Source organism: Lepisosteus oculatus, unplaced genomic scaffold (assembly GCF_040954835.1).
Source record: "Lepisosteus oculatus isolate fLepOcu1 unplaced genomic scaffold, fLepOcu1.hap2 HAP2_SCAFFOLD_63, whole genome shotgun sequence".
NCBI lineage: Eukaryota > Metazoa > Chordata > Actinopteri > Semionotiformes > Lepisosteidae > Lepisosteus > Lepisosteus oculatus.
The window spans coordinates 823,778-838,683 of record NW_027168182.1 but is presented as its reverse complement, the minus strand read 5'-3'; the positions used below and the strand labels follow the sequence as shown (position 1 = coordinate 838,683).

Genomic DNA, 14,906 nt, shown 5'->3' with positions numbered 1-14,906 from the left:
AGAACTGAATGTCCCTGACAGTGTACTGTTAGTTTTAATTGAAGAACGGCATTTGTGTTCAAATATACCAGACAAGTTTATGTAACTGCTCATGCGACACTCAGTTGTAATTAGTCAAGAAATAAAGTCGTTGGTGTCTGCAATAGCATACGTTGGTGCCGTAAGCTTTGGGAGGAAATCCTGCAGGATGGAAAGGTGATCTATAGCCTCATCTCTAGAGATGTTTTGTTGCTGTGGCATGTGTGTGACCCATATTCAAAGAAAAAAAACCCGTCTGTAAAACGAATATCGAAGCTGCCTCTAAATCTGCAACTGAAGATGAGTCGATAAACCACTTGTTTTTCGTATAACTAGACATATATTCATTTGTTACTGATTTCATTCATTGAGCACGGATACAATAGAGGTACAGCAATTCACTGTTTGACATGTCTGGTATAGAACCTACAGAACCTAGCAATCAGAAAACGGGTGAAACTGTCTTTAGACTCAGCATACAGTACCGAGGCCCCCCATGACCAAATAAAGGCTAACCTCGATAATCAGCCTAAAGAACGCAGACTACAGCAAAACGACTGACTTTGAAAAGGGAATGAACGTCCGGAAGGAGTAGTGGAACAAGCTTGAGATGCTTCTCCGGACCCCTAACTAAAAGCCACCGAGAACCAGCAGCGGCGTCGACTCCTTTCGAACCGGGATCCTTCCGCAGCCACGCAGTTCGTGGTGTCCTAACCCTCCCGTATCTGATTTTGGACCAAGCACATCAGGGGAGAGCGCGAACGCAGTCCCCAACTACCAGAAATTATGCAGTCGAGATTCCCACATTTGGGGAATTCGCAGGGGTCAGCACAGCCGGAGTGCAATGGCCGAGCCTCGCCCTGGGTGAACCGATTTCGATTTTTAAGAACTTTATTTTCTTTTCACAAAAAAATACAGGACATCACAAATCAGAAAGCTTTACATTGATATACATACTTAAAACAGTATATATGATCACATCTCATTACATTTTGACACGGTAACAGTTACATAGCAACAATTTTCTTTTTTTCTGGAGCAAATCACATTCTTTACTTAAACTATTTCCCACAGATTTTCTGCTTCCTCCCTCCCTTCTCTCCACAGATCTCTGAGGTAATAGTTCTCTCGGGTGATGAACAGGGCCAGGCTACCTGCTGCCTTGACTGGGATCTCGATGCCTTTGAACAGCCCCATGTTCCTCACTCTCCACAGGGCACCTTTCCCACTGTTCACCACGGCCCAGATCCTGTCAAACACGTCAGGAGGAAGTTTGACAGGAGAGATGCCGTATATGACGAAAGCAGCGGTCAGGGTAAATTGGGGCGAGAGAACCTGCAACCAATCTTCAAACTGTGCCCAGAAGGCCTTAGCAAAAAAGCAGGACCACAGGAGATGGGATACAGTCTCCTCCTCGCCACAGCCCACCCTAACGCAGCGAGGGCTGGGGGTGAGGCCCCTACGGTACAAGAAAGTTCGTACCGGTAAGCACTGGTGGACGACACTCCAGGCTAAATCTCTGTGAATGTTGCACAGAAACTTAGAGGATGTGTGTTTCCACACCTTCCTTGTTTGGGCTGATGTTAAAATGCCCACAGGGGTCTGCCTATTGTTCTGGGGTGCAACGAAATCTTCCAGTTTTTGGACGCTGACATCTCGGAGGGGAATATGGCCAATTGGGTGAGATCTTAGAAAACTTTTAACTGTCCCATAAATTGCAGGGCATGTGTCAGAGAGTGGGACGTCCAGCTTGGGTCTGACACCCCACACTCTGAACACCTCCCTACCTACCCAGAGCCTGGAAAAATAAGTCCAGGTACGCGCTGCAGGTGCTGTTGCAAAGCCTCTCAGCACAGAGGCCAGGAAAATGCACAGCAGTTTTGTAGCAATATCTGGGACAGACTTTCCCCCTGAGGGTAGCGGCCTGTACATTATTTCCCTTCTGAGTCTTTCCTGCTTCCCACCCCATAGAAATTGAAACATCAATCTCCTCAGCACCGCCGCAACACGGTGAGGGATTGGGAAGGTAGAAGCCAGAAAATTCAAGACAGGCAAGAGCTCGGCTTTGATGACCAGCACCTTCCCTGTCATGGTGAGGTCTCGGTCCTTCCATTGCATCAGTTTTTTGTTTAAGATTGGCAATTTGTTCTGCCAATTTACTGTTCCCATCTCTTCTCCAAAATACACCCCCAGGACCTTAATTCTCTTCTCTTGCAGCCTGAGATCATGTCCTTCTTTTGGCTCCCTCCAGTTCTGATAAAAAATCTCACTCTTAGATGTGTTAATTTTTGCAGAGGAAGCCAAAGAGAACCGATCACAGCACTGCAGAGCTCTGCTAATTGAGGCATTTTCAGAGAGGAGCAGGGTGATGTCATCCATGTATAGAGATATCTTTACCTCTCCTCCCCCACTTCCAGGCAGTGGTATCCCATTAATGGCCTGATCCTGGCGCAAGGCACAGGCTAAGGGCTCCATAGCCAAAACGAATAACAAGGGGGATAATGGGCAGCCCTGCCTCACCCCTGAACAGACTTCAAAGGGGCGTGATCTATTGCCATTAACCATTACTCTGCTGTTGCTACCTGTGTACAGCAGGTTAATCCACTTTCTCATGATGGGGCCAAACTTCATGTGCTCAAGTACCGATGTTAAGTACAGCCGGTTTAGGAGGTCAAAGGCCTTTTCTAGGTCTACACCTAAAATGCACAGAGGGAGGGAGCGATCCTCCGAGTACAGACAGACATCCCTCAACAAGGCCAGGTTGTCGCTCATCAGGCGTCCTGCTATCCTACAAGTCTGTTCTTTCCCTACCAGTGAGGCCACTACATTTTGTAGGCGCAGGATCTTAGTGTCCACGCCTAAGAGGCTGAGGGGTCTCCAGTTCTTTATGTCATTCTTTGCTCCTTTCTTAAACAAGAGAGAGATAGTGCCTTCTCTTAAGGAGTCAGGCAGCAATTCTGTCTTATAGCTTTCCTCGAATAGGAGCAGTAGCGGATCCTGAAGCAGATCCCAAAAGGTGCAATAAAATTCTTTAGGGAGCCCGTCAGCACCCGGAGTTTTCCCCTTCTGTAAGCTCTCCATAGCCTGTCTCAGCTCTTCTACTGTCAAATCCCTCTCAAGTAATTCCCTATCTTCTTCACTCAAAACATTTTGTAGCTTTGAGGTAAAAAAATGAATTTCTTCATCCTTTAACTCTGTAGAGCTGTACAGTCTTGAGTAGAAGGCCTCGGTGCAGGAGAGGATAGCACTCGGCTCTGTTCTCTCTCGTCCCTCCTCATCAACTACACTTTCCATGACAGATTGGAGCCTACCACTTTCCTGAAAAAGAAGCGAGTACACTTCTTATTTTCTTCCAAGAACTGCACTCTGCTTCTTAACAGCACTCCTCGACTATTTTCTTCGGCTATGCTCCGGATGTCCTTTTTTAAAAGGGTGATATCCTCGAGCACATCGAAGCCACTGTGCAGCATCGTGTAGAGACGCTGCAGCTGCCTCTGTTTCCTGGCTAGCACTCCTCTCCGTCTGGCAGCAGCCTTCCTTCCCTCAGCCATGAAAAAGGCCTTTGTCCTCATCTTCACCTCCTCCCACCACTCTCCTACTGACCCGTACAGACACTGCAAGGACAGCCACTGTGATAGTTTCTCCTTGTAGCGGGATACTACCCCCTCGTTCTCTAGCAGCTTTGTGTTGAGTTTCCAGAGGCCTGGGCCAAAGACAGTCCCGCCCTGGAGTTCCACTCTACACCCTAAAGCCTGATGATCTGAGAAGAAGACAGGCTGAAGAGTGACCCCAACAACTTTCACTCTCTCTGAGACAAAGCAATAGTCAATTCTGGAGCTGCTATTCCTCCCTGACCATGTATATCCTGTTGTTGTGGGATATATACATCTATATGTGTCTGAGAGTTTAAAATCTTGAACTAAGTTTTGCAGGGCCAGTGAGCTGGAATCCAATTTTATCGGAGAGCTAGACTGCCTGTCTGTGTGCTCTAAGATACAATTAAAATCCCCTCCCACTATCACGTCTGTGCTACATAACAATAGGGGGGAGAGTGCCTTGAGTAGCTCCACCCTTCCTCCCACGTCAGTAGGACAATACACATTGATTAGCCGCAGGTTAACGGTCCCCCATTCCACATCCACACACAGCAACCTGCCATCTATGACCCTCTGAATACTTTTCAATTTGAAAGCCCATCCTTTGAAAAGAATTGCCACGCCAGAGGCTGTGTTGTTATTGTCCCCTGACCAAACAGAAGGCCCTTTATCCCACCTATCTTCAAAGCTTTTATACCTCTCTTGATAGGCTAAAGCACACTCCTGCAACATCAACACATCTCCCTCTCTCTGCTGGAGGTAATCAAAGACAGACTGGCATTTAACTCTGTCATTGATACCTCTGGTGTTAAGAGAAATTATGTTTAGAGCCATATTACATAAGAAAGTGGAACCAGTCTTTACAAAACACATTTCTCTTCGGTCTCACCTGTTACCTTCTTCTTTTTCTTTTTCTTCTTACCAATTTCCTGCCAGCCATCCTCTGAATGAGCCTTCATCAGGGTGGCAGCAGTAAAAGCGTTCACGGAGTCCATTTCAAGGAAGGGGGTAGAAGGAGGGGTGGAGGGGTTCCAGCTGTCCCCATCGCCATGCTCTCCTTCCTCCTCGCTCGGGGAGAAAACAGAGTCATTTTTCCTTTTCCTCAAGTCCTTTTCCTCAAGTCAAGTCAAGGGAAAGGGGTGCAGCCGATGCACCAGTCTCCTCTTCCCCCTCACCCACCAGCTGTTGCAGATCCTCCGTGATGGACTGGATAGAGGAGAGAAGGGCATCTGTAGCACTTGCAGAGTCTGAGAAAAGCAGCTCCGCTGAATCCTTGGTATCCTCGCTGGACCCGCTCCACCGGGGGGCCCCACACTGGCCCTCGTTCCGAGGAGGGGTCCTCGCTGTTCTCTGGGGTTTTCAAACCCTCGTGCTTGTCTGGTGCAGTCTCCGGTTGTGGGAGCGTAGTGGATTTCTCTTCCACCGGCCCCGGAGCCACAGCAGGACTGATCCTGGCTGGAGGCTGAGACTCTTTGTCCAACAAGGGTTCTTTGTTTGACTTGTTGTTTGCTTTGGCTTTTCGGGCCGGTTTAGCTGAAACAAGCACTGCCTCATCCTTTCTCATTTTGAGTTTATTGGCGTAGGCGTGAGGGCAGTTCTTAAAAACGTGTCCTTCCGAGCCACATAAATTGCACTTTGGCAGCATTGAACAGTCAGAGGCTAAATGTCCCTGTTTGCCACAGGTCTTGCAGCATTTCACAGTGCAGGACGATGCCAGGTGTCCCACAGCACCACAGCGCCGACACACCTTTGGTTGTCCCACATAAAAAACATAGCCATCGCAGGCGCCCAGCCGGATTGTAGAGGGCAGGTGCCTTAAGCCTCCATTTACATTGTCCGGTAGCAAGCGAACCTCGAATTTCCTTGCTCCTGTTTTTATACCGTCAACATCTCTAATCTCAGTTCCATGGTGGACGGTGCAGTACTGCTTAAGCCAGGTGTGAATGTCCTCCGTCTTTGCCAGTTCCGAGAACATAACAACATGCACCGTTTTCCTCTCTCTCTGTGTCAGAGGCTGCAAGTTGATCTTCTCAAGGGCAGAAACTTTCCCTCTTTTTGCCTCAAACACATCCACACATTGTTCAAACAGAGAATAGGTAGCAAAAACAACCTCAAATGCTTTCTGACCTGGGAGAGCGAAGATGAAATCCAAGTGCCGAGGTTCAAAGCCAAGTTCCTTCTGTAACACTTTTCTGCTGAACTGCATACGATCAATGAAGAGGTCATCCAAAAGCTCAAAACGTACAGCATTCTTGCGGGATCCAAGGGTTGCCATCTCAAACTGCAAAACAAACACTGCTTCCACAAAACAAGAAAACAATCCAACTACTCTAACTACAGGCTGATCAAGGTATCTCCCCTGCCAGGTAAGCCGAGAGCCGCAGGCAATGAGCCCAGAGCTGAACGGGCCCCACTGGCTCGTTTGTAAGGCCAGGTGCATTGCCAACCACGACCGGCAGGGCAGAGGCCTTGAAGGCGGCCTGGGCTCCTGCAGCTGTCCAGCCACGCACTCTGGTTTCTCTTCATCTCGTACAAATCTTTTGCCTTTTACTAAAGATTTCCATGGAGAGGAGCATGAATGAGTTCCATACAATTTTTGTGCTTCCCTGCCTTCGGGTGGGGCGCAGCTGGGCTGGTCAAAGAGAGAAAACAAAACCGCTCACAATCGCTCTTATTACGGCGACTGTGGCCGTCTGCTCTGCAAGTCCTCGGTCTCCGCCTGTCTGATTGGCGCTCTTTCCTTTGGGAGGCGGGAAGTGTCCGGCCACAAATATGAAGCGTTACAGCAACGACATGCCATGAGACGATTGATAACGATTTCCATAGGATCCCCGCGGTTGCCTGGCAACCGTCAGCTTTGCGCAGTGGCAGTATTGTAGCCTGTGAGGTTTAGCCGAGGCGCGGTTATTGCTAGTTGAAAACGTTTCCCAATACCCCGCTTCCGCCGGTTTGCAATACAATCGGCGAAAGCAATTTTTGACAGTCTCGTCAGAGACTGAGCGAGGTGTTTAAAGACAGATTTTGTCATGGTAACATCATGGTAGAAAGAAACAAGCTTGTTACGTCTCAACAGAAACGCTCTTTAGCTCTTTCAGCGTTATGCAGAGAACAGCGTCTGTCGAGATCACTTTTGAGTCAGCGCGAAACGCCGTGTGCTGTCAGTATGATTTCATATTGCTCGTAGCGGCGCCCGGCTTTTGTCTGTCAAACGTTAGGTTGCGCTTCTTCATGCTGCATCGTCGGCATGAGTGGAGCTTTTTAAACGTCTGTACTTACTGCGCCCTATAAGAAATCGTTTGTCCCCATTCAAAAGAGATTGTGCGATGTCCTGCAGCGTTCGCAAAGCAAACCTTTGACAGTTTGAAAAGAGGAATTTATTCTGCTTCCTGTGCGTGCAGTAGTTACAAAGTTGAACGTCTTTACACAATCTGCTGCAGTTTTCAGTGGGCGGGCTTTGTCAAATGGCTTGGAAAAACGCACTGTGTTTCGGCTCGGGAAACATCATGAGCAGTGTCCTGCATGTTTTCTGTGTATAGCTGTCTTTTAACGCATACAGAATTCATTCGAAATCATTGATTTCTCCAATTAACAAGGGTCCCTTTTTGAACCTGCGAGAAGCATTCTTTCAATGTAACAGATTTACTCCGAGGAAAGGCAGCATGACATTGAGAGTAGCTCAAGCTTTCAGCACCCGTATAGGATTGCGTGTATGCAGACACCGCTCAGAATCCCCTGTAAGATTCTCAATTCCTTCAATTCCGTTTTGCAGTGCTTTATCTCTTTCAAAAGGCTTCGCTTTGCTAGTCACAATCCAAGGCTCATGACAGCATTTGAAAACATACGCCACTGCGTTGGCCAGGAATCAAACCCGGGTCAACTGCTTGGAAGGCAGCTATGCTCACCACTATACCACCAACGCAGGCCCACAGGAGCCTGCAGGACACCACCAGAGTCCAGCACGCCTGTCATGGACGGAGCAGGAAAGGCGGCGCCACATTCTACAGCCCTCTCCACGCAATCGACGAAATCGGGCTACTGAAGTGGAGAAAATCGCCTCTCCAGAAAGTGCAAATATCATCTTGGAGAGTATAAATCCTATTGCCGAAGGTCAGCCCTGTCTACCAGAGTAACCCTCCCACCTCCTGCAGCGATGGTCAGCTTGTCTCACACGCGAGAAGTTTCGGCTGGAAACAAGCGCCCCCTCTTCTCGCACGTTTTGCACGTTCGAGTAGTTTTAATGCGGCTCCGTCGTACACGGTGCTGATCTTTTGGAAAGCAGGAGGCAAAATTGACACGTTCTCATACCGGGAGTCGGACCCGGGCCGCCTGGGTGAAAGCCAGGAATCCTAACCGCTAGACCATATGGGAGCACACAACCCCGCCCAAAGCATTTCTAAAACAGGAGATTCGCGTTTGGGAATGCGCCCTGCCCTACAAATAAAACAGGTCTACGGGTCTGAAACCTGCTCCACGGAAAACAGCTCTGTTGCGCTTTTGATCAAAGGGAGATTCGCTGTTCTTACTTTTTGATGACATAACACCCAAAGGGGCTTCTTTGGAGCTGGATTCCAACCAGCAACCTTAAGTTTCTTGGCGGTATCCTTTACAGTCCTCTGTTCGGTCGACAAGGGACTGAAGGGGGCAGCTTTCCTCACACATACAGTGCAATGTACTGTAGTGTTCCCCTTCATTGAATTCGCAGTTCTGCATCAGACCTCTAACTCGTTTCCTTAGCTTGGATTTAAGCCACGAAGCAGGCTTCTACTGTATAAACGTCTAGAGGAATCACAAACTATTTGAGAGGCCACCATCCCAGGGGGAACTGACAAAGTCTATCCCTAAACACCTAGTGCAGTCTCTCAAGAGACTGTCAAAAATCGCTTTCTCCGTTTGCGTTGCGAGTAAGTGAAAACGCAGTCTCAACCCAGAGCCACTTGGCAGCAGCGGCACGTAAATACCGTTACTGTTACTGCTCGATACCGACGTTAGCCTACTATACCATGTTCAGCCACCGCTAGAAAATGTAAGGCTCTAGAACCTGAGCAAACGACAGGAGGGCCAACGCCGAACAGGCACACGTGTCAGACATGGAGCACGACAAGGATGGGATTCGAACCCATGCGTGCAGAGCACAATGGATTAGCAGTCCATCGCCTTAACCACTCGGCCACCTCGTCAACGACACTGGGCTGTCCGGACATGGGTTGGCGCGCTCCAGATGATCTTTTTCTTTTTTTTCCCTCGTACTCGAGGGTCATTTTCCTGTTCCACATGCGATTTCAACATTTTCCTTGAGAGATGTCAAGCCAGCAAGCCACTGCTGTGGTTCAGTGGCCAGTGTGCAGTTCAGTGGCCCTGTTGTACACAGAAAGCACATTGAGCTCCTTGGACATGAAAAGTTCCAGATAAAAGCCATTTGTCATCCTTTCTCTTGGTGTCGATGTTGCTATTGTATGTAAAGGTGGCAACTTGTGGTGGCGAGCAGGCGGAGCAAGTTGCAATGCGGATGTGTCTGAGTGGTGACATAGTCTTGCAATGCAGATGTGTCTGAGTGGTGTGTCCAAGTGGCTGCAAAAGGACAGTGCTCCCAGGGCGCCGTGGCTTAGTTGGTTAAAGCACTTGTCTAGTAAACAGGAGACCCTGGGTCTGAATCCCAGTGGTGCCTTTTTTGTTCCGTCTTCTCGAACAGAACTGGTCATTATGGACAACCGCCTACGGCTAGACTTAATTAAATGCAAGTATTCATTTCCTGTCTTTAACGCGACTTTTTTTTCTTAAAATGGATGCAACTTGCAAAACATGAAATACAAACCTTGCTAATCAGCGCTAGCGGCTGGCAAAAAAAAAAAGAAGTCAGCAATGTTTTTTTTTCTTTAACCTTAACCCTGCTAATGGAGAAGAGTTAAATGGCCGAGTCTAGGCAGCTTAAACGGTGCGCACGTCGGGTACTTTGCTGAAAGGTTGGTAAATCACGCTCACCCCAGTCCTTTATCTTTTAAAGAGGATACAAAATTGAACCTAGTCGCCACATCACATACATCCTGTTCAATGATAAAAAGGTAACATCTATCCTCGCTCCAGAGTAAATCTCACGTTGAGGGCATATTTTTTTTCACTTAAACCGTGAGTCGGGCTCGGCTGCACAGAGGACAGAGCAGAGCAATGAGGTCACGGGGACAGGGGAGTCACACGCTGGCGGTTTGAATACGCGGAAGATCACTGAGGGATCCACAGTATATGGACCCTCTGTGCGCCATCAGTCCGCACTCCGGACTCTGAATCCTTTCCCCGGAGTAAATCTGTTACATTGAAAGAATGCTTCTCGCAGGTTAAAAGAGGGACCCTTGTTAATTGGAGAAATCAATGATTTCGAATGAATTCTGTATGCTTTAAAAGACAGCTATACACAGAAAACATGCAGGACACTGGTCATGATGTTTCCCGAGCCGAAACACTCTTTTCAAACTGTCAAAGGTTTGCTTTGCGAACGCTGCAGGACATCGCACAATCTCTTTTGAACGGGGACAAACGATTTCTTATGGGGCGCAGTAAGTACAGACGTTTAAAAAGCTCCACTCATGCCGACGATGCAGCATGAAGAAGCGCAACCTAACGTTTGACAGACAAAAGCCGGGCGCCGCTACGAGCAATCCGAAATCAAACTGACAGCACACGGCGTTTCGCGCTGACTCAAAAGTGATCTCGACAGACGCTGTTCTCTGCATAACGCTGAAAGAGCTAAAGAGCGTTTCTGTTGAGACGTAACAAGCTCGTTTCTTTCTACCATGACAAAATCTGTCTTTAAACACCTTGCTCAGTCTCTGACGAGACTGTCAAAAATTGCTTTCGCCGATTGTATTGCAAACCGGTGGAAGCGGGGTATTGGGAAAAGTTTTCAACTAGCAATAATCGCGCCTCGGCTAAACCTCACAGGCTACGATACTGCCACTGCGCAAAGCTGACGGTTGCCAGGCAACCGCGGGGATCCTATGGAAATCGTTATCGATCGTCTCATGGCATGTCGTTGCTGTAACGCTTCATATTTGTCGTCTTCTTCTTCTTCTAGCTTGAGGTTTTGAAGAATTTCATGACAGACAAGGGCTCCGTTGGGAACAAAGGGCGTCGTGAGAAAACCGTTGCTTATTTTCAGCAGCAGAAATACAACCCTTTAAATACAAGATGACAGAACAATGACGAAGGGCATGCCGGGAGGAACTCATGCACTACAGAGGAAAGGGGGCGGGCACGTACAGTTCACATTCAAGCCACAAGTACTCCTCTTGGATGTTGCACAAACAAATCCTAACGTCTTGAAAGCATTGCGGCATGTTTGTGTCCCACTTCCCGTGGCTGCGGGACGACTGACACGAACGGACAAACACAATCTGTGGCGTTTAGCGTGACATAGTCTTGCAGGCATCGTGCTGTCTCACTGCAATATTATACCGCTGGAGGAAACAGTCCATCTGGCCATGAAACTCATTTGAACGTCTAGCTACAACAACTAACAATATCATGATTTATTCAGGATGTGTGGAATCAGCACGTCCCGGAGACAGCTTCCGAAATCGTGAGCATTCTCTGGTGGTAGGGGCGTTCAAGATGGCGCTCAGGTGGGAGGTAAAGTTTAGTGGTTGGGGAGTTTTTTTGAGTTTTTCATGACCTGAATGTTAATTTTTGCTTTTTTTGTCTACAGAAAAATAAGGACTTAACACTAGTTGTTTAAACTTCAGTTATAATTGAAAGAAAAAAAAACGATTTTTTTTTAGGTTTAAAAAGTCCGATATGAGTAACACTGGGAAAAGAAAAGAGAGTGCTGGGTCTTCGAAGGAGAACTCTAAGATACCTCAATCGTATATGTATAGCACTACAAAAAAATCGATGGCAACTAAAGGGAAAAGTGAAGCAGCTGCAGGGGCAGCAAGAGGGCGGAGGCGCCGCGCGCCCGGCCGACGTGTTGGACCGGTGCGCTTTACGTGCTGAAATAAACACGCGACAGCCCCGAAATGTTTCCAGAGTGCTGTGCACTGAAGACTTGCCTGGTGCTCCTCCGTGCAGATTGTTTGTCCTCCTCCAGTGCAGGACGAGCCAACACAAGGGAGCGCATTCGCCAACATCCAGGCACGCAATGCGATTTGGAAAGCAGCTCCTTTCCAAAGAGTTGCACACGAACGATCCTTCAGTCCCGCTCGGGGGGCACGGAACCCCCGCCACACACAGCTTCAAGTAGCGAGTCAGGCGCCAGGGCTTTCGCTTACAGCCACACCACCCGGAACACGCCCGATCTCGTCTGATCTTGGAAGCTAAGCAGCGTCGGGCCTGGTTAGTACTTGGATGGGAGACTGCCTGGGAATACCAGGTGCTGTAAGCGTTTGCTCTCCCGGCCAGCAGGGGTCGCCGTTGGTGCCGTAGGCTTTGTGAGGAAAACCTGCAGGATGGAAAGGTGATCTATAGCCTCATCTCTAGAGATGTTTTGTTGCTGTGGCATGTGTGTGACCCATATTCAAAAAAAAAAACCCGTCTGTAAAACGAATATCGAAGCTGCCTCTAAATCTGCAAATGAAGATGAGTCGATAAACCACTCGTTTTTCGTATAACTAGACATATATTCATTTGTTACCGATTTCATTCATTGAGCACGGATACAATAGAGGTACAGCCATTCACTGTTTGACATGTCTGCACTGGTACAGAACCCAGCAATCAGAAAACGGGTGAAACTGTCTTTAGACTCAGCATACAGTACCGAGGCCCCCCATGACCAAATAAAGGCTAACCTCGATAATCAGCCTAAAGAACGCAGACTACAGCAAAACGACTGACTTTGAAAAGGGATTGAATGTCCGGAAGGAGTAGTGGAACTAGCTTGAGATGCTTCTCCGGACCCCTAACTAAAAGCCAGCGAGAACCAGCAGCGGCGTCCACTCCTGTCGAACCGGGATCCTTCCGCAGCCACGCAGCTCGTGGTGTCCTATCCCTCCCGTATCTGATTTTGGACCAAGCACATCAGGGGAGAGCGCGAACGCAGTCCCCCACTACCAGAAATTATGCAGTCGAGATTATCACATTTTGGGAATTCGCAGGGGTCAGCACAGCCGGAGTGCAATGGCCGAGCCTCGCCCTGGGTGAACCTCCTTCTTGATCAAGGTATCTCCCCTGCCAGGTAAGTATGAGTTAAACAGGCCCCTGCAAGCGGCCCGCACCCATAGCACAAAACGCGCAGCCTAGGCCACCTCCTCGCCCCGCACGCCACCGCCTCCTGCTGGGCCCACTCTTTCACACACTCACACGCCACACTAACACTCAAAAGTGTGGGCAAAACAAGAAAACGAGCGCGCCGTTTCCTACACATCTGCAGTCGCCGTTGCGCATTCGCAGCATGTCCCGGGATGCAATTCGGCCTCATTTGCATAACTCCAGACCGGCAGATCGCCACGCAAGCTCGCGACGTGCGCCTGCCACACACCGCACAAACCTTTTCAGCAATTTCCAAAAAACGGGCCTGCTCGCCTGCCCACAAGGCTCCGTCTCTTACCTGCACTCCAGAGCCTGCTGCCTTCTGTGCTTTTCTCTCGGCACCGCTGCAGTGCACACAACTCCTGCAGCGGGAGGGGGGGAGAAAGTTCCCGCGCTCCGCCGCAGGGAAGGCTCGCTCCGTGCGCACACATCCTTTCGATGCCAGTCCAACAAGTGCTCCGCATTAGCTGCGTCGGGGCTCCGGCGTGTCGCACCTCACCTCACCTCGCACTGCCCCCTCCTTGAATGTCTGCCGCTGGGCATGCCCCGCTCTCCTCCGCCTTATCTTATCGCGTGTGAGCACCGACAATGGCCACAATGCCGGGGAATGGCACCTGTAAAGTGTTAATTGGGGCACAGGAACAGCCCGTCTCGTCTCGGGGGGGCCGGCTTCAGAGACAATACAGCAAACACAGCGGGGCGGGGGAAGAAGACGACACCACACACGCGGGTACATTCAGCTCCGGCGGGAACGAGACATTTGTCGGTCTTTTCAAGTGCCGAGAGCCGAGCAATCCTTCACTTGTATCGTTTCTCCCCGGTGACTAGATCTGGCCCTGCGACTCTCGACTGGGCTCACCCCCGGGGCAGCCCAGCAGGTGTGAGCCTGGCCGGCACCCGGATGGGAGATTCCACCCCGGAAAAGCTCCGGTTGCTGCTGCTCCTGCAAGAGGTGTGACTGGGACCAGTAGGGAGCGCTCACCCTGCGGGCTGTGTGGCTCTCTTACGCCCCAGCCTCCTGATGGCGACACTCTGCTGCACAAACAGGCGCCGTCCTTCGGGGGAGGCGTCAAACCGAGGTCCCGACCCTCCTTGGCCATTAGGAAACCCCAGGGCGTCTCTCAAAAAGAGACGCCGGGGGTGTCCCTCTGGTGTTAGTGCTCCCCTTTACCCATCAGTCGGGGTCTCCTCCTAATCCCCGTCTCACCTGTAACAATCAATGACGAGGCCCCCCTGTCCGTGAGATTTAGTACTCGCGCAAGAGACCGGGGGCAGAGCGCGAACGCGGTCCCCCGCCCCCCACAAAGTGCGCGTTCCGGGTTCCCTCTCGGGGCCCTGCAACACAGCGGAAGGGCAGCGAGAAGGAGCCTCTTGCTCTGACGCCGCAAGGCCACAAGAGGGCGGAGGCGCCGCGCGCCCGGCCGACGTGTTGGACCGGTGCGCTTTACGTGCTGAAATAAACACGCGAAAGCCCCGAAATGTTTCCAGAGTGCTGTGCACTGGAGGTTTTTGTCTGGTGAAGACTTGCCTGGTGCTCCTCCGTGCAGATTGTTTGTCCTCCTCCAGTGCGGGACGAGCCAACACAAGGGAGCGCATTCGCCAACATCCAGGCACGCAATGCGATTTGGAAAGCAGCTCCTTTCCAAAGAGTTGCACACGAACGATCCTTCAGTCCCGCTCGGGGGGCACGGAACCCCCGCCACACACAGCTTCAAGTAGCGAGTCAGGCGCCTGGGCTTTCGCTTACGGCCACACCACCCTGAACACGCCCGATCTCGTCTGATCTCGGAAGCTAAGCAGTGTCGGGCCTGGTTAGTACTTGGATGGGAGACTGCCTGGGAATACCAGGTGCTGTAAGCTTTTGCTCTCCCGGCCAGCAGGGGTCGCCGTTGGTGCCGTAGGCTTTGGGAGGAAAACCTGCAGGATGGAAAGGTGATCTATAGCCTCATCTCTAGAGATGTTTTGTTGCTGTGGCATGTGTGTGACCCATATTCAAAAAAAAAAACCCGTCTGTAAAACGAATATCGAAGCTGCCTCTAAATCTGCAAATGAAGA

The 14,906-nt window shown here is 50.0% G+C and overlaps 10 non-coding genes across 10 annotated transcripts; 4 read left to right on the top strand and 6 right to left on the bottom strand.

Annotated features, from left to right (window-relative positions):
• Positions 1-764: 764 nt before the first annotated feature.
• LOC138232327 (U1 spliceosomal RNA) lies at positions 765-934 on the bottom strand. Its single transcript, XR_011187061.1, has one exon. It is a non-coding gene; the product is annotated as a U1 spliceosomal RNA (small nuclear RNA).
• A 5,186-nt stretch (positions 935-6,120) lies between these two features.
• On the top strand, positions 6,121-6,237 carry LOC138232429 (U5 spliceosomal RNA). The gene has a single exon (XR_011187158.1). It is a non-coding gene; the product is annotated as a U5 spliceosomal RNA (small nuclear RNA).
• A 230-nt stretch (positions 6,238-6,467) lies between these two features.
• LOC138232400 (U4 spliceosomal RNA) lies at positions 6,468-6,609 on the top strand. Its single transcript, XR_011187131.1, has one exon. It is a non-coding gene; the product is annotated as a U4 spliceosomal RNA (small nuclear RNA).
• Positions 6,610-7,461: 852 nt separating this feature from the next.
• trnag-ucc (transfer RNA glycine (anticodon UCC)) lies at positions 7,462-7,533 on the bottom strand. Its single transcript has one exon. It is a non-coding gene; the product is annotated as a tRNA-Gly (tRNA).
• A 377-nt stretch (positions 7,534-7,910) lies between these two features.
• trnae-uuc (transfer RNA glutamic acid (anticodon UUC)) lies at positions 7,911-7,982 on the bottom strand. Its single transcript has one exon. It is a non-coding gene; the product is annotated as a tRNA-Glu (tRNA).
• Positions 7,983-8,709: 727 nt separating this feature from the next.
• On the bottom strand, positions 8,710-8,791 carry trnas-gcu (transfer RNA serine (anticodon GCU)). The gene has a single exon. It is a non-coding gene; the product is annotated as a tRNA-Ser (tRNA).
• Positions 8,792-10,432: 1,641 nt separating this feature from the next.
• LOC138232378 (U4 spliceosomal RNA) lies at positions 10,433-10,574 on the bottom strand. Its single transcript, XR_011187110.1, has one exon. It is a non-coding gene; the product is annotated as a U4 spliceosomal RNA (small nuclear RNA).
• A 1,292-nt stretch (positions 10,575-11,866) lies between these two features.
• Positions 11,867-11,985, top strand: LOC138232473 (5S ribosomal RNA). The gene has a single exon (XR_011187201.1). It is a non-coding gene; the product is annotated as a 5S ribosomal RNA (ribosomal RNA).
• A 636-nt stretch (positions 11,986-12,621) lies between these two features.
• Positions 12,622-12,785, bottom strand: LOC138232495 (U1 spliceosomal RNA). The gene has a single exon (XR_011187219.1). It is a non-coding gene; the product is annotated as a U1 spliceosomal RNA (small nuclear RNA).
• A 1,807-nt stretch (positions 12,786-14,592) lies between these two features.
• Positions 14,593-14,711, top strand: LOC138232316 (5S ribosomal RNA). Its single transcript, XR_011187051.1, has one exon. It is a non-coding gene; the product is annotated as a 5S ribosomal RNA (ribosomal RNA).
• The last annotated feature ends 195 nt before the right edge of the window (positions 14,712-14,906 follow it).